Source organism: Periplaneta americana, chromosome 13 (genome assembly GCF_040183065.1).
Source record: "Periplaneta americana isolate PAMFEO1 chromosome 13, P.americana_PAMFEO1_priV1, whole genome shotgun sequence".
In the NCBI taxonomy this organism is placed as follows: Eukaryota; Metazoa; Arthropoda; class Insecta; order Blattodea; family Blattidae; genus Periplaneta; species Periplaneta americana.
Window position 1 is genome coordinate 19,433,803 of NC_091129.1, and position 20,327 is coordinate 19,454,129.

Genomic DNA, 20,327 nt, shown 5'->3' on the forward strand with positions numbered 1-20,327 from the left:
GTTGTAAACAAATGGCTGTGTAGATGCCAATACTAGCTTATACTGCTCCAAATTCCGTTCCCTACTGATAACGGACTGACTGTTGATTACGGAGTTGATATGAGACCGAGAAGAAATGAACTTGCTTACTTATGGCTTTTAAGGAACCCGGAGGTTCATTGCCGCCCTCACATAAGCCAGTCATCGGTCTCTATCCTGAGCAAGATTAATCCAGTCTCTACCATCATATCCCACCTCCTTCAAGTCCATTTTAATATTATCCTCCCATCTACGTCTCGGCCTCCCCAAAGGTATTTTCCCTCCGGCCTCCCAACTAACACTCTATATACATTTCTCGATTCGCCTATACGCGCTACATGCCCTGCCCATCTCAAACGTCTGGATTTAATGTTCCTATTTACGTGAGGTGAAGAATACAATGCGTGCAGTTCTGCGTTGTGTAACTTTCTCCATTGTCCTGTAACTTCATCCCTCTTAGCCCCAAATATTTTCCTAAGCACCTTTTCGCAAATACTCTTAAACTAATGGTATATTGTAGAGCGAAGTTAAAAAGTAAAGGTGATAATGCATCTCCATGCTTTAGCCCGCAGTGAATTGGAAAAGCGTCAGACAGAATAATAACAAGAGTAATAAAGGTAAAGGTATCCCCGCAACATGCCATGAATTCACTTGGGGGGCATGGAGGTAGAGCCCCATGCTTTCCATGAAGAGTAATAATAATAATAATAATAATAATAATTTATTTTTATTTGTTTATTTATTTACTTATATTTAATGTGCTGTACAACAGCCAGAGGCCAATTACAGTTCAGCACAAACAATATAACAAAAACATTATCAATAATTTACAATAAAAGTACAAAGAAATAATTAAATTAATGACAATTAATTAAAATGATAATTACAAATGAAATAATGGACTCATAAATGAAGAATGGAATAATATAAAATAGTATTACAAAGATATACAAGATTATAATATAACGACAATAATGACAATGAATGGACGGAATAAAATGGATGACTAAACTACATAGCATAATGAGATAAAATTAATTGTATTTGAAAATGAAAGGATGGAATCAAGTAAATTAATAAATAACAAAATGATATAAAAGTTGGCGAGAATAATATTAAAATACATATTTAAACAAAAGATATAAATGAAAACTGATATAAAACTTCAAAATATATACTACACATTAAATGGATTAAATGGATCCAAGCTTGATCCATGCAAATTCGCATATTTTATACATCTGCAGACCGGAGAGAGATTTAGAATTTCTATTGTAAAACATTTTATGATATCTTAAACCCTTAGCAGGAATACGAAGACTGATATTGCTTAGGAAAGATTGACAATCAATATCACCCTTAAGAACTTTACAAAAAAATAAGTAATCAAGACCTTGACGTCTGGCAAATAAACAAATAATAATAATAATAATAATAATAATAATAATAATAATAATAATAATAATAATAATAATCATCATCATCATCATCATAATAATTTTTGATGCTAGAATAAAGGTATATATTGTTTTATATGTAAAAAAAATAATTCTAGCTCCCACAGAACGAGTACATGCTCGTGCTCAGGTGACATTCCACAAAATTGTAGAACAAGAAGGCCTATTTGTAATTAATTAACAAAAAATAGAATGTTTAAAGAGAAAAAGATAAACACAGATATTATAGTAATTAAAATTTCATATTGCTTTCCCAGACAACAATTTTTAATTGATTTTTTAAAATAAGATTTATTAGGAAATTTAATGTTTGGTAATTTAGCTATTATGTTGTTATAAATTTGATGGATATCAAATACTTTAAATTCAGAATACAACAGTTCTGAAGGATAATCAAGTGGTTTGTTAATAAATATTTGTATTATTCTTTTCTTTAGCAGTGTTATTAGCATTAGGCATACCATATTGTACTATAGCTTGTACTAATGCGAAGTAAATTATTCATAAATTATGGATAGCCAAGTAATTTCGTAAGATAGCAAAATAGTGAATAATTTCTCTTAAACTATTGCAAATCTTCTGAAATGGGATCTAATTGTGTTGATAGTAACATTAAAATGGAAAATGGAGCATGGAAAAGTGAAGGTTGTGAGCGAAAATGAGTTTAGAAAATCCACCTATAAGTAAGTGAAACTCTAGTTCCTTAACACTTGAAATCTTTCAAATCTAAGTTAGAAAATTATCTTATGACGAGTTGCCAAACTAACTTACTATTATGACAAGTGTTGTATTGCATGTTTCCACGTATTCACATTTTTTTAATGTTCTAGTGATATTCAATTTATTTTATATTTTTGTTTTCATATTTTCCGATAATGGTATATCTCTAATGTAATAAGTTGAGCTATATATCTGTGTGTACTTAAAAATATTGTATTCACTGTATGCTTTGTACTGCACTATTTTATTACTACTATTATTATTATTATTATTATTATTATTATTATTATTATTATTATTATTATTACCATTATCACTATTCTTATTTTTTATCATTATTATTATTAATATTATTATTACGATTATTATGAATAATTGTCTTATTTTTTATACTTTGTATGCCTAATTTATTTTGACCTGCTGTTCACATTTTATTATTCTTTCTTTCTGTATGTTATGTATTATGTCTGATTTCTTCTTACTTGTTGTTTACATTTTATTATTATTATCTTATTCAGTTTTGTGTGTAAAATTGTAGTGTATTTTGTAAATTTGTACTGTTTTTGTAACGCAGTCTTTACTCTACTTAGAAATGTCTACTCTACTTAGAAATGTCTTTAATGAACAGAACTAGACTCTTGCGAAAGTTTCTAAATGGTCTTAAATGACCAAGTTGTTATTTTTTTTCTCCTCTCTCTTCTTCTCTTTTTTTTCTCTTGTCTTTTTTTTTATTATCTTCATATATTACTTACTCATTTGTGTTTGTATGCCATTTAGTAGGACTTTGCTAATCAACATTTTATGTCTTGTCACCCATATGTATTTTCCAATTAGTATATTAACTGAATAATATATCTCAAGTAAATTAATCGTCCAATTTGTCTCGGGCATTTTAGATCTTATAAATTGTATGTTTGTGTGTGTGTGTGTGTGTGTGTGTGTGTGTGTGTGTATTCCCCTTATGTTATGTAACTGATTTTGATTTTGTGTAATTTTCTACTTTATTTCATATATTATGTAACTGATCTTGACCATTTGTAATTTTATATTATGTAACTGATCTTGTCTATTGTATTGTCCTACTATATTTTATGTAATTTCTAAGTTATTTTCTTTTGTGTTGTTTTGTAATCAAATTTTGTATCTCATGTATTTGTATTATTGAAACCTGGTTGAGTGGGAGAGAAGGTCTCATGGCCTTAACTCTGCCAGGCAAAATAAACCTCCTACTACTACTACTACTACTACTACTACTACTACTACTGCTACTGCTACTGCTACTGGTTGAGTGTTAGAGAAGGCCGTTTGGGCTTAACTCTGCCAGGTTAAATAAATTACTATTATTATTATTATTATTATTATTATTATTATTATTATTATTATTATTAAAATTATATAGTCAAATCTGCGAGAGATAAAATATAGAAAGACAAAAGAAGTCCAAGAAGACCTGAAAGCGATAGAATGGCTTTTAATTTTATGGTTTCCATGGTTATAAAAGAGGTCAAAGTTCTCCTGACTTACTTCGAAGATTATGAGGTCGTTTTTTCATAACTTTCTCGATAAGCGTGCGAAGAGGAACAAAAGTCGATTCGATTTTCGATGTCCGATAGAGCTAAGCGTCGTCATAATCGGAGGACATGGAAGGCCGTTGTTATACGCTGTGGTCCTCGTACATCGCTCTAAAAATATGCGTAGATTCGCTGCAGAATACAAATTCCATAATAAAAATTGCGCCGTGTCCATTCCTTTATCAGATAATGACGGTTTTGCTTCTTAACCCATTTTCTTCCTATAGGATCATACGACTAGTGTATAAAGAGAAGACAAATTGCTGGATCACCGAGATACACTCGCTGCTGTATACTCCGCAACCGATAAAAGAACTGCAGGGGTGATAAAAACCACGAGTGCCAATATAAACCACATCTCCACATTCAATATTGTTCCAGAAAGTGAATTGAAGTTTCAAGGGAGTTTTTTTTTTACTAATTCTCTTTCGGATTTTCATGGATTCATAGCACAAGAGAAGAAAAGCATGGAAAAGTGAAGGTTGTGAACGAAAATGAGTTTAGAAAATCCACCTACTGTATAAGTAAGTTAAACTCTAGTTCTCTAACACTTCGGTAAGTGTACGCTGTTCTGAGACTGTGAACTACAAAGAAGTCCTGTCGTTCTTCATTATTAAAAGGCTAAGCCAAACAGTCCACAGCAAACCTGACCGTCAAACCAGCGGGTTCGGGTTCAAATCCTATTTGGGACAAGTTAACTGGTTCAGGTTTTTTGTGGAGTTCTCAACCCATTATTATTATTATTATTATTATTATTATTATTATTATTATTATTATTATTATTATTATTATTATTATTAAGAGAAAATGTTGTGTTACTTCCCGCGTTGTACCCTGGAGTCAATAAGTAAAGAGCAATTGTAGCAATCTTAATCTGTAGGTATGTAACATTTTTTATAGTTGTACATAAACGTAATTATGTAACTAGCTGTGCATTTAGGTATGCCCCATAGGTATTTCTTTTCCGGAAACGAAAATATTGCCTTGACGACAAGTTTATTTTCCTTTCCACTATACCTTCCTATTTCTATGAGTAGCTGTACCTGTGTTCTGATGACGTCACACTTGGCTGGACGTACTCTGCATAGGCGATAGCGATCGGTACGAAGTTCCTAGCTCTGGTTATGAGTGATATTTAATTTTTTTTAAATAAATGATGTTTAATTCAATAAAAACAATACTATATACTGAAGTAATACTCAAAATTCCTTAGCCTGTATCCTTATATCGTCGCCTGAATACAAGAACTAGGTAACTTGATTTTTCATATTTTGTGACATTGCCTATTTACTTATTTATTGCACTAAGGAATATGTCTCGTTTTCTTTTACCTATTTGTTATATTGGAAAATAGATTTCGCTGGTATCGTTTGATCAGTTACTTAGATCCCGGATTACATTTTGTGCGATTTTTTCTGTGCTATGAAAGAGGTAATTAAAAAACGCAAATTTCTAGTTACCTAGTTCTTGCATTCAGGCGACGATATGAAAAACATAATTTACAATCTTGCTCAGGAAAGGGACCAATGGCGGGCTTATGTGAGGGCGGCAATGAACCTCTGGGTTCCTTAAAAGCCAGTAAGTACAGGGACATCATTTTATTTTTACTTCAATTTTTATTGTACCTGAGTTTTTGAATGTACTTCACTCCCACCCCTTCTACTAAGGAAGTTCTAACTCCACACAGACCCAAGACCGCAGATAGTAAGCAGTACTGAGTTACTGAGTATAGTACGTTTCAGAAATATGTTCGCGTTTTCCAGTGACGAAAGAGATTTCAATATTGAATCATATTTTCGCACAGGTACTGTCCGTTTGCCTACGTCGCATCCCGATTTCCCCCACCTGCTTCTGCTCGCCCCTCTGTAAACGCTGGGCTGTCTTAGCTCTTTTCTGAAAACATTAATTTCTCTTAGGAATTGGAAGTTTACGTAATATTATACAGCTGTTTAATTTAACTTAAATAAAAGGGCCTCGTTAAGTAATTAACTGTCACGTGATTTCCTCCCTTTCTACAATCCTGCGGCATAACCACTTGGACGGACAGTAGATAGCATGTCTGAGTAATTTTATATTTTCGGGTCGGGCAGAAGTGAAGATTGAATTTACAGTACGTAGATTAGGTACAGAATTATTTCAACATGAGTTACTAGTACGAAGGACGAAACTGGCAATTGGAAATAGATGCAATAGTCTATAGTGCGATAATATGCACAAAAGAACTGAAGCCTGTATCGAAATGAACGGCCACCATTTTCAAAATTGTGTTTAAATATTCATATTATGATTATTATTTCTCTATATTGTACGCTAATGTGCTGTAGACAGTATAATATACACTGCATAATGAATACGTTCGCATGGATAACTCACTTCGTGAGTAAAAACACTTATTCTTAATACAGTACTGTACTTTGATTAAAGAAAAACCTAATGAAAATTATCAAACTCAAAATCGCGATATTTCCTAGTTTACGTAAATGGATGAACTACTTTTCTTCCTTCCTATACCTAATAGAGTGATTTGTGTTTTACGCCAGTATCATCGAACTCCAGTCTTGGAGGGGGGAGCAAGCGGTGTTTCCGGTTCTCTAAAGGTATATACAGGTTAATATTAAAAATATTAGTAAAAATAAAATGATGTCCCTATATTATTATTATGAACAGGGAAAGGATTTATATGTAAATACATATTTACTTATAAAGCTAATATAATTTATATTTTGCATTATCTTTATGTTTCACAATGTGTAGGGTTGAAAAATCCTACTTTTATTTTCCATATTTTTCCATATTTTAGAGTTTAGTACATATTTTCGTTAATTTCCATATATTTTCCATATTTCATATAAAACAGTCCATATTATATTAGGTTTAACAATAAAACAAAACAAAATTCCATTAACTTTTAAAAATACATTTCAACAATAGAGATTTAAACACATGTTCAGTAATCCCTTTAACATCAGAGTTATTTGAAAATTAGCAGTCCTATCAACAATGGGAAAGTAAGTTACAAAACTGTATTAATTTAATTTAAAATTTTTAACAGACTTCAGTTGTGCAGCTCAACAGTTAAATGCCAGTCAGAGTACACATAGGTTCAGTTTTGTAAATCATACTATAAAGACGGTAAATATGCCAAAAGTACGTCATTCAGTCAATTTAAAATCAAAACTAACAAGTTACATTTCAGAATTTAAAGAAGATGGTTTATCAACTGACAATAAAATATTATTTTGTAATTTGTGTCAGTGTGCAGTATCATCTACACAAAAGTTCCTGGTGCAACAACACATTACAACTAGTAAACATCAGGCCAACAAACAACTAAATTCCAAGCAGAGACAATTGTTTTTAACACAACCAACAACATCGAATGTAAGATCTGAGTTTAACATCGACCTGTGCCGTTCTCTCATCTCTGCTGATATTCCTCTCTACAAACTAAAGAATAAGGTCTTCAGGGAATTCCTTGAAAAATATACTCAACATACAATCCCGGATGAGTCAACACTTAGGAAGACGTATGCTCCATCCATCTACGATGAGACAATACAGAAGATAAGAGATGAAATTAAAGATAGTTCAATTTGGGTTTCCATTGATGAGACTCCCGACAAAGAAGGTAGACTTGTTGGTAATGTAGTTATCGGTTTGTTAAGTGAACAATATTCTGAACGAATTCTTTTACATTGTGATGTTCTAGAAAAGTGCAATAACAAAACTATAGTTAAACTGTTCAACGAAGCTATGGGTATCCTGTGGCCAAAGGGTATTATGTACGATAATGTGTTATTCTTTATTAGCGATGCTGCCCCTTATATGGTCAAAGCTGGACAAGCATTATCTGTTGTATATCCTAAATTGACTCATTTTACTTGTGTGGCGCATGCATTTCATCGTGTGGCAGAAGTGGTCAGAGACAATTTCCCTAAAGTAGATTTGTTGATTTCATCAGTGAAAAAAGTATTTATCTAAGCTCCCAGTAGAGTTAACGTGTTGAAAGAAATGTACCCTGAAATTCCATTGCCACCAAAGCCAATTTTAACTAGATGGGGTACATGGCTAGAAGCAGTTGAATATTATGCCGAACATATAGACTCTATTAACAATGTTCTCCTTGCATTGGACTCTGAAGATGCAGTCTCAATTGATACTGCGAAAACAGTTACCTGTGACATAAGTGTGAAGAATGACTTAGCTCACATTCAGCATACATTTTCATGCATCATAAAAACGCTCAAAAGTCTCCAAAATAGGCACCTTTCACTATCTGAAAGTTTTGAAATTATAAATAGTACTGTGGAACAACTGAATCGTGGTAGAGGTAAAGTTGCAGATGCAGTAAGAGCTAAGGTGGACACTGTACTTTCAAAAAACCCTGGATATGAAGAACTACAAAAGGTTGTTGCTGTGATGAGTGGTGAATCAACAGTGAAGATTAACTTGGACTTATCCCCAGCAGACATTGTGAAATTGAATTATGTACCAGTTACTTCTTGTGACGTCGAACGCTCTTTTAGTCAGTATAAATCTATCCTCAGAGACAATAGAAGAAGATTCACTTTTCAGCACTTGAAAGAAATGTTTGTAACCTATTGTTATGGTAACAGACAATAAAAATTGTGTTTTGTTGAAACTACATTGGAAGATAAGGTACGTCCATTATATTTTTTGTTTAGTTTGATTAAAATGTACCAATATTTAACGTACATAGTCATTTTTTTTATAATTTTAAGTCCATATTTAATTCCATATTTTGGTAAAAATCCATATTTAATTCCATATTTTGGTAAAAATAACTACATATATATTTACATATTTCATATATTTTTAGTCCATATAAATCCGTTCCCTGATTATGAATTAATTTAGTTGGATTAATCTTTATTTGGTGCTGACCTCACTTGTAAACATCCTTAATTATATTTAAGAAAATTTGAAACATTCTTCTTGAGAAGGCGAGTTTTAAGAAAAAAGTGCTGTTTAATGTATCCCATAAAAGACGTTATAACTGAGTGGAATATACACCCGGTATATATAATATTAATTTGTCAGATAAAATTATATTAAAGAAACAGACAACTTAATTACTTACTTCTTTCCATTTTTGTACATTCGGCTCATAGTCTGTCTGTTTCTAGTTACATACTACTGTATACTTCCTCAAATTACTATATGAATGAATATAAAGTTAATGAAGCAGATGCTCCGAAGCTCTTGTATAAGAATGAATGACAGAGCCACGAATATAACGGGTCTGTAATTGTCTAAGGAGAACTTTGTGTATTGTTTGGATCTCTCAATTTGAGCTCTGTCTCCCAAGACAAACAATCTAATCGGTCTGACAAGTGACACGTAGAGAAGTTTCTAGAGATGGAAGGATAGACAATGTGAGGCACCTGTGACATTCAACTGCTTGCTTCTCTGCTCATCATATCAACAGGATAATTAATGTGAGCATTTGTGGTAAGTTCGCTATGCAACGTCTCCAAAATATCCGAGTCTTTATGAGGTGCTTCCTTTCTCACATTTCGAATGCAATCAATAGTAATTATCTATAAAAATAGTGAAATTAAAAGTTAACCCATTTACATTTTGTAAATTTATAACATTTTATAAAACCCGAGAACAAACTAGTCTTAATTACGAATTCAGTGGTGTTGTAATTCCGCAAGAACAATGTTGTAAATACCTAGGAGTGTATTTAAACTCCAAACTTTCTTGGGGAGAGCATGTTGATAATGTTACGGGTAAAGCATGGAGGGCACTTCACTTTATTATGAGAATCTTGAGAAAGGCTAGCTCCAAATCGAGGGGAATAGCATATCTAACGTTAGTGCGACCGTTAATGGAATACGGAACTACACGTTGGGATCCCTATAGAATATATCTGATAAATTCCTTAGAAAGAATCCAATATAGGGCAGCTAAATTTGTTAAAGGTAAAAGATACGATAAAAGAACTTAAATGGGAAACTTTGGAAAACAGACGTAGGAAAACTAGAATTACATCATTGTATAGAGTACATCTAGGTCAGAAAGCATGGGTAGACATAACGGCTCGGTTAGAAAAGCCAGGTAGGAACGCTCATGATTTTAAAATCAAATGTAGCAAACAGAAAACGTATGTAGGTAAATTCTCAATTTTAAATAGAACTATAAATGACTGGAATGACCTACCTTCTTTGAGGGCTGTCCTTCCTTAAGGAGATTCGACAATAACTTGAAAAGTTGTGTATCAAGTGGAAATTAAAATTAAGATGACATTTAACTTTTAATTTTTAAGGTGACATGTATTTATTTAGCCTGACGAGTTACTCCCCTAGTTTGAATTGTAAATTATTTAAAAATAGCGTGTAAGAAGGTCTTAGGCTAGAAATGTTTAGCTTAAATGTAGTTCTGTTTTATAAATATGCATAAGGGTGTAATTATTTGTCTTATTTGAACTGTTGTATCAGTGAAGCGAGGTGAATCAGTGAAGTTATGGTTTTACAGTGCAGTGAATAGTTCCGATCGGTGATAATTTATAGCGTCAATGAAATGTGTTCTGTAGTGTCAGTGAAATGCGTCATAGTGCCACTACAGTGAGTGAGACGAGAGTAAAGTGAATGACTAATGAAACTTATGAAGGGCCTATACATATGTAGGTTGTATTGTAAAATTAGGTTATTTTATGTTTTATTATTAATTGTAATTATTGTGTTAAATTGTATTGCGTATTCTTATTATATTGTGTATATAATTGTATTGCGTATTGTAATTTTATTGTGTATTGTTTATATTGTGTATACCACTGCCACCGGCTGCTTGCTCACTTGCAGTGTAAATAAATAAATACATACATACATTCATTTTTAAATTTAAACTTCTTTTAGGGAAGGTATGAGTCGAGAGCTGTGAATAATATTCTGTGACGTATATTTTAATAGGCAGTTGTTACGGGATTATTTACGTTGCTCTATTTTCTCTTAAATAAAGTTGTTGATATTTGCGGTTTTCCACCAAATTACACAAATTAATGCATATACTTGTGTGAGTGGGGTTGCCGATGGGCAGTGCATCTTCAGTGTAATGTTGTGAGGTTATACAGGTGCGGCAGAGTAATCGGACGATTTTCAAATGGAAATAATTCAGTAGTTATGTCTATTAGAACAAATCTAATATTGCCAAAAAACTGGCTATGTATGCTATTTTGTTGATATACGTTTAGATTGTCTTGTCGTTCACATCCCTATGCATTCTTCAAGTCTTTCCCTGAAGTTGCGTGTAGCTCTTTTCAACATTTCGCCATGAATGTTGACGATTTCATGGGCAGTGGCAATCTTCAGGTCATCAGTTGTTTGGAGACTGTTTACATACACTTTGGACTTCAGGTATGCCCACAGAAAGGAGTCGCAGGCAGTAAAGTCAGGTGAGGGGGGAGGCCAGGGGATGTAGCCACGCCGAGAAATGATGCACCCTGGAGACATGCGGCGCAGAACTGTCATAAACCAATTGTGTATGTTTGTATCCGCGACGCATGTAATGGTGTGGGAAGAAACTTGCCATCCTACCCCATTATCTCCTGGCTTAGTTGCCCCATGACAGATATATTTTTGGCATCGCTAAGTTGGAACCTGTCTTCGAACAGTTGACAAAACTACAATAAACCAATTATTCCATTTTAATTCACTTTTGCAGCGCAAAATTTTTAATTCTGCTACATAAAGACTAAGTTATTTAGCATTAATGGAGTTAGTGATATCTAAATGGTATTTGACGAGATAAGACCGGTAACTGTCATGGTTTTTTGGAAAGATAATATATTTTATTAGTAATATTTTTGGAAAAGAGAATAGCCAGTCATTATTTAGGCTTTTTGCTCGGTATGTACGTTGAAGCAATAGTTTTTTACTCTGTTGTGTATTAATATGTGTTGGGTCAAGGTCATTGACAATAACATTTACGTTCAGTGTATATGTAAACAAATAATGAAACTACTATCAATCTTAAAAACATGCTATTTTACAAATTAAAGTAAAATTATAAACTATAATGAAATTTCATTACACATTTTGTTCAGTAGAACGTAATGCCTATATAAGCTTGGAAGTTTATATCGTTTTCATCCCGTATGTGTGTATGAATGTATAAGTTTGTGTTTGTTTGCTGCATACATTTGTGCTTGTATTTAGATTTCGGGCATAGACTGTAGAGAGAATGGAAGTAATATAACAGCACAGATTTTAACAGTGATTCCTTTGACAGAGTAAAAAAGTTGCCTAATAACATATTTACTTACTTACAAATGGCTTTCAAGGAACCCGAAGGTTCATTGCCGCCCTCACATAAGCCCGCCAGCGGTCCCTATCCTGTGTAAGATTAATCCAGTCTCTATCATCATACCCCACCTCCCTCAAATCCATTTTAATATTATCCTCCCATCTACGTCTCGGCCTCCCTAAAGGTCTTTTTCCCTCCGGTCTCCCAACTAACACTCTATATGCATTTCTGGATTCGCCCATACGTGCTACATGCCCTGCCCATCTCAAACGTCTGGATTTAATGTTCCTAATTATGTCAGGTGAAGAATACAATGCGTGCAGTTCTGTGTTGTGTAACTTTCTCCATTCTCATGTAACTTCATCCTGCTTAGCCCCAAATATTTTCCTTAGCACCTTATTCTCAAACACCCTGAACCTATGTTCCTCTCTCAGAGTGAGAGTCCAAGATTCACAACCATACAGAAGAACCGGTAATATAACTGTTTTATAAATTCTAACTTTCAGATTTTTCGACAGCAGACTGGATGATAAGAGCTTCTCAACCGAATAATAACACGCATTTCCCATATTTATTCTGCGTTTAATTTCCTCCCGAGTGTCATTTATATTTGTTACTGTTGCTCCAATATATATGAATTTTTCCACCTCTTCGAAGGATAAATCTCCAATTTTTATATTTCCATTTCGTACAATATTCTGGTCACGAGACATAATCATATACTTTATCTTTTCGGCATTTACTTCCAAATCGATCGCTCTACTTGCTTCAAGCCTAATAACATATTAGTCCCAAATAATTACATTTCTCAGCAAACAATAATTTTCCTCCAAATGTAGGCCTGTTATCCATACGATTTTTATTTTTAATCTTATCATTATGAAAAATGACAAGAAACGATTTATCCCGTTGCAGTTTTAAAATAAATTGCTGCTTTATTGCAAATTAAATAAAAACATCACAACGTAACCTTATTTCCTGCTATTAAGAGATCTAGTAACCATACTGTAGTGACTAAGGACGGACATGCTGATATGTAGAACCCGAATTCGTGTGTACTCGTAGGTGAGGCGTCGATGCGCTGTTGCCAAGCTAATCAGAATTTTAGTCTAATTTTCTAATTAACCATGCACTTAATTAGAAAATTCATGATGTAATTCTGTTTATTTTATTGTATTCCATTTCTCATTCCAATCTGAAAACTGAGTTTTGTTGGTCTTAACATGGTCTGACTCCAACTGAACTCCTACATTTAACTTCTCTCTGGTTCTCGTTCCCGCAAGTGCATAACAACAATTTTTTATCACACTACTTTATTTTGATTATAACGCAAAGAAAAATAGGGTAGACAAACCAACCATGACAGGCTAATGAAAGTAAAACCATGAAGTATCAAGCTACTTACTGCAACAAGATCAAAGACGTTTTCAATGTCAGACACAGTGTTGCCGGACATATTCTGAAAAGAAGAAAATGATGAGTATGTAAACTCACTTAAATACAGGGACATCACTTTATTTTTACCAACTTTTTTAACATTAACCTGGCTATACTCGGAAACACTGTTGCCCCCATCCATTACAGGAATTTGATGTTACTAGCGCAATATGTAAACAAATCATTTTATTAGGTATAGGAGGAGAGAAAAGTAGTGTATCCACTTATGTTGTAGGGAAATACAATATTACGATTTTCAGTTTGATCATCACTTTTACGGAATTTATCAAAATACAGTAGAGTAGTAACATTTTTTTTTTCCAAAACTCAACTTTTCAGGCGGCTATGTTCGTTATCTAATGTCTACTTTATTTAGCATATTAATTATTGGTGTTAACATACAATATAGAGAGTGCATTTAAATTGAGGGGGTCATAAGTAAAGGGCTCTAAGTGCACTTAAGTTACTTTTGAGAAAATGGGGTTTAAATATTTAAGCTTTCGTAAAACCGGTGAAATTTTTATTTCAATTTTAATGTGTGATGCGATTAAAATATCCCTTTGCAACTAAAATTTTTAGATACTTTAGCTTACACTGGATGCACTTAACTCATGTTATTACAAATGTCACTAGCATTCCTTTGCTTCTAGCCACCTCAATTCAAAAAAAGCTAATCTGAATTTTTAAACAAGTTGCTGAAAATGGTTGCCGTTCATTACAATGCAGGCTTCAATTCAGTACGCATATTATTAAAAAAATTTTGAAGCATATTCTCTGAAATTGAATTGATCGTTTCTTGAATTTAATTTTTAGTACGATATTATTAATATAGGTTCTTTCTTCTATAGAAAACGCAATCATATTTCTGAAACACACTATACACTGCAGTGTTTACTTCACTGCTTGAAGACTTCGAATGCAACAGCGGCCGTAAGTTTGTGTGTCTGACGGGAGCAAGGACATTAGTGAAGGGGTGGGAGTGAAGTACATTCAGAAATGCAGGTACAATAAAAATGCAAGTAAAAATAAAATGATGTCCCTGTAGTACCTCACTTCTAACAACACTATGCCCGGTTTCAAATACAGTAATATGTAGGGTAAGGTTGCGTATATGGCACCACTTTAGCATTTATAATTTTTATTGAACAATACAATTTTTATTTTCTGCATTTCTTTACAGAAATACATTCCCAGAACATTTACCTTTCATGTAAAAAAGAACCCTTGAATTTGATTTCATATTTTTGAAGTAGAATGACATTTTCGAAACACTTGTCAGTGGTGCCATTTAGGCAACTAGTTTCCTAAATAGCACCTGCGGTTTCTTATATCACACCTCTTTAACTGCAGGAAACAGGGTGAAGGAAAGCTTTTAATATTGAACATATTGAACAGTATTTAATATGAATAATGTAATAAATGCAAATTACAAGTTTATTGAAATTAATGAAAGAGAGTAACGCATCTTCAAATGAAATTTAAAAAATAGAGCATAAATTACGTAACATTTAAACTTCCTGAATGCGTTTTTTATTGTTACACATTTGCCACGTGCTTCACCAGGCAGTTCAAACTGTAAACTGCGTCACCTTTTCTCCACGATTATCTCGAAGCCACCTAAGAACTCCTTCATGATTTAGCTGTCTGAAATGGTTTGAAGATAGAAACGTTTAAAGGCTGGGCCTCTGAGTATTATGACAAGGAAGCTGAAAGAGGAGCACAGCATTATCCCGAGTTAATCTAGCTTCTAAATTTTTGGAGTTGTTCGTATAGGTGGACATACAGAAGCAGCACTTTTTTCTATTGGAGGTTTGAGTGGAAATAAAATGTTTGAGCTATTCGACAAATAGTTCACTGTTGATGTAACCTGAATCAGAGCAAACAAATAACGATCCTTGAAGAACACCAGCTGATAATATAGGATGCACTGTTTGGCGTTTAAAAATTTTCATAGGTGGCACAAAATATCTGGTGCGCTTGTACAACACAAACTTGTATTAACGCCCTTTTCACCATTAGATGTTGCACCCACCTGATGCATTCCTCGTTCAGTTAAAATTTTTGGGCCTTCTTTTGTACGGCTAGAATTGCTACAGTTGCTCATATCGCACCGGTGCGAATTAGGCACCTACAAAGTGGTGCGAATTAAGAAACTACGTCATAAGTTATTATTTCTTTCATTTTAGCCTGTAATCACCACATGTTCGAAAATCGTACTAAGTTAAATGTTCTTTAATATTTCTTTTAACCAATAACATCTTAAGATTATGGATTCCTTTGCATACAAATCCGCTATTTAGTTACAAAATGTTAGCTAAATATACATCCACCTGAGCGATTATATTAAATACTCTATCACCACGTTGCTAGCACAAAGAAGTGGCAGAAATCAAGTGACATGGTGGAAGGTCATATGGTAGATTGTAACAATACCACTAGATGCTAAAGTACTAGAGCAACTAGTTTTAAACTACCAGGGGTGCCATTTAGGAAACGGTGCGATTTATGCTACTCTACCCTACACCGCTGACTTGACTTTGTCCCATTTCTATTCATTGCTGTGTTTGCCTAGTTTTTGAAACAGCAGATTTGAGCAATGCTGACAACATAATCAATGTGTCTTGTTTATCTTCACATTGATCAGTACGGTAGAACTGGCTTTGATTCCCGACGGAGGCTTCGTATGTTCTCCGATAAGTTATGTGTTTTTATTTATTTGTAGAAAAATTCAAATATCCAGGAGCAATTGTAACAAATATAAATAACACTCGGGAGGAAATTATACGGGAAAAGCCTGTTATTATTCGGCTGAGAAGCTTTTGTCATCCATTCTGCTCTCAAAGAAGCCTAAAGTTAGAGTTTATAAAACAGTTTTATTACTTGTTCTGTATGGTTGTTAAACTTGGACTCTTACTTTGAAAAAAAGAACAGAGGTTAAGGGTGTTTGAGAATAAAGTGCTTAGGAAAATATTTGGGCCTAAGAGGGATGACGTTACAGGAGAATGGAGAAAGTTACACACCGCACGTGTTGTATTCTTCACCTGACATAATTAGGAACATTAAAAACAGACATTTGAGATGGGCAGGGCATGTAGCACTGATGGGTGAATTCAGAAATGTATATACAGCAGTGGTCGTCAGCAGTCGCTATAATGGTAAAGGGTAAGCGGAGCCGTTCCGTGTGCCCCGTCGTGCAGCAGGAAGATGTAGAGAGCATACCCACTAACAGCTATGAGTACACCATAGTGCAATGTGTTCTCCGCGGGTAAGGGACGCTAGCCCCAGGGTGCTCTGTGCTGATGACCGCTGATATAGAGTGTTAGTTGGAAGAGCGAAGCGAAAAAGTCCTTTGGGCAGGCCGAGACGTAGGTGGGAGGATAATATGAGTATAAAATGGATTTGAGAGAGGTGGGATATGATTGTAGAGACTAGATTAATCTTGGCGGGCTTATGTGAGGGGCGGCAATGAACCTCCGGGTTCCCTAAAGCCATAATTAAGTAATATATTAATGAATTAATTAATCACTACATTTTGCACCAATATGCCTGGGTTATGTCCCAAATCTCTCCACAGTACATATGAAGAGAAGGCATACTGGTGATAGTGATTGGTCCGTCGGATGGGGAGTTAAGCCTGGCGGCCTCCTTGGTGCTATCCGATAGGAGTAGGCTACATGCCGGCACCGGGTTTCCCTTCTCCCTTCATCATCATCACTTATTTCAGACACTACACTTACACGAACACTTACACATACACTCACCCTAGTACACGATATAACTCTCCACAGATACACATCATGTACAGTGTGGCCCGCCGAAGTGGTGTACAACTAGAAATATGGGTCACAGTCCTGCCATCTATCCGCAATATGCGGAACTCGAATCACGTAAAGTGTAGTAGGTAGGCATTGGATTTTTTATCAGGTTATTTTACGACTCTTTATCAACATCTGAGGTTATTTAACGTCAGAATGTGATGAAGGTGATAATCCCGGTGAAATGAGTCCGGGGTCCAGCACCGAAAGTTCTAGTATTTGCTCATATTGAGTTGAGGGAAAACCCCGGAAAAAACCTCAACCAGGTAACTTGCCCTGATCGGGAATCGAACCCGGGTTCGCCGCCAAACGCGCTGGCCGTTACTCCACAGGTATGAACGCATTACATACACACATACATACATACATACATACATACATACATACATACATACATACATACATACATACATTCGATAGTTGGCGCCACCTTACAAACTCGCCTTTTTGCGAAAGTCTGTGTGATATATCTTGTCTCACTGTGAAAAGAGAGAGCAAGGCGATATGTCTTACATCGTCTGTGTTGTTATGGCGATGGGGGAGTGGAGCAATGCCATCCATCCATCCAGTGGCGGAAGGGACTAGTTGATACATTCAGTAGCACAAAATAAAATAACAAAATATCTCTCTTCGCACTGTGTAGTTCCGTCACTAGCTTGTCTTTCAAGAAACTGAGTTCCGGCAGCCTGTACAATAACAAGGTTTTGAAAGGAATCCTGAAAATTTACAACCCTCCTATAATTTCCACCCTCATTTGAAGGGACTTGGTTTTATTGCTACTAAGACAAGATATACCTTACCAGGTATAATGACATGGCTTACACTTGCTCCAAATTTACACTTACCCCTGTTCACCTTACCGTAGTTATTATTAAAATAGTTATTGAAGCAAATTATTTAATTTTCATAAGTTTCTTAACCAAAAATTTTAATTGATTAAAGTAGGCCTGTCATTGTATGAGCCGCTTTATTGATCGGTTGCAATTGCTGCCGTGTGACATCTGGTGGGAAACAATGACAATCGGGGCTAACAGTTGAAAGTCAGCATTAAAGGTATGTTCGCACCTGAGAGGATAAAAAGAAAGGAGGGAGTACATCAAGCCAAATATGCTTGAAATCGGTGCGACGGTATGCGACGTCAAACTATACCTTTTACGCCCCATAATTCACCGCGAGATATCGCCAATTGCCAAATATTAAATGGCTACTATCGGTTTTGGTCATACGTAAACGGATTAGAATGGATGTGGAGGTAACAGGATTACTAGGAGATTATTATATCAATGTATGTTTCACTATATATTTATTAAAAGTGTTATGGTTGTGACATGGACTGAACACTTCATATCCACATTCTCTCTTTTATCAAGAAGGATGTTGGCATTTCTTCATATGTTAAAGCATAGGGGGACATATTCTACAGTTGAGCCGAGCAGAATATTAGCTTTTTATAAAAAAATAACTCCTGCTGAACTTGACTACACTTTTGAAATATGCACAACGCGAAACAATTTGTAATCGTAATAATATGTATAAAACAACTGATAAACACACCGGAAAAGAGATTAACTATGGGTAATTTGACGGCCATACTAGTACACCTTTCTGGTTCCACCGTTTCAAGCTTATGGCCCGGAGTTGGTTCGCACTCTACCGTATAACCATAGTCTACTATATACAGTCGCGAAGCTTGAGGTGATTTTTTGCAAATCTCGCGATAAAGCTCTCCAAGCGGTTAGCAACTAGAAACAATAGACTGTCCGCGGTCGACTTTCGATTTAGAGTGGACTGAGTCGTATTTCCATCGAGTGCTAGGTCGTTGCGTATTTCGCATTGATGCTCGTGAAGAAAAATCCTAACATCTATTTCTTATTTTACTTCTAGATGCAAAAAGTGGTTAATAAACAGCAGGAGGGAAGATCTAATGACAAAGAATGAAGCATATCTTTATAATAACTTAAAGTTTTGCTCTCTTCATTTCGAAAACACACAATTTATGAATGAAAACAAAAATAAATTAATCTGGAATGCAGTTCCAACTTTATTTGATGTTTCAAATAAACCTGTTCTGTTATTACCTGCAGCTGAGAAACAAAAGCTTTGCACTAATTCTACGTCTGTATCAGCTGATTCCTTGAATAATTGTACATTTTCAGACAACTTAGGCCTACTTTTTTTCAAAGGATATGTTTTTAATTATAGCTGTTAATTTTGTTGTTATTTTTATTTGTTACTTTACTAGAGACGTAGAAAAAGTAAGTCTGTTAGAATAAAATTTATTGATCACGTTTTATTTCCAATTCTGGTGATTATTATTGCTTAACCCCATCCCACTTTGTTAACTACGTAAGCCTACACTACAAGTACCGGTACATGTAAGTTACTCCCATTAATTCGTATTTCCATTATTATTGTTATTATATTATTGTTGTAAAGGGAAATGCAAATTAATATTTATTGGTTTCATAGTTAATTATCGCTATAATCTTGAATGAGTGAAGCGATTATAGTACATTTCAGTTCGTTTTGCACAAACAAAAATAATATTAACCTATTTCTTGCAGGTATCTTCGAGTTTATGGTGGAATTTAATATACATCATTAAAATAATAAATGAACTTTATCCATTTAATATTTCAATAATGGAAGGAAGGTGTTAATTTTTCCAAAAGAACACGACAACAAAAGTGTAACATATTTTGTCATCTGCTAGGAACAGTGGCGTAGCCTGGTTTTCAGACTGGGGTATGTAACCCAGTTAATATAGTTTGAAAATGGAATTTCCCATATCTGTATCCAGCATAGCGTATATACCGAATACAATGATCATGTAGTATAAACACTGCATATATCTTCCTTGCTAATACAAATTTACAAGTATATTACGTACCTAGTAAAACATCGACAAATAATAAACACACTGAAAAGTGTTTTAATAAACTTAGTTTAGGACTATGCAGTAAAAATAAAATTAATAAACTCACGTTTACTATCCTTGGAGTTTTTTTTTTACTTGGTTATATAACGACGCTGTATCAACT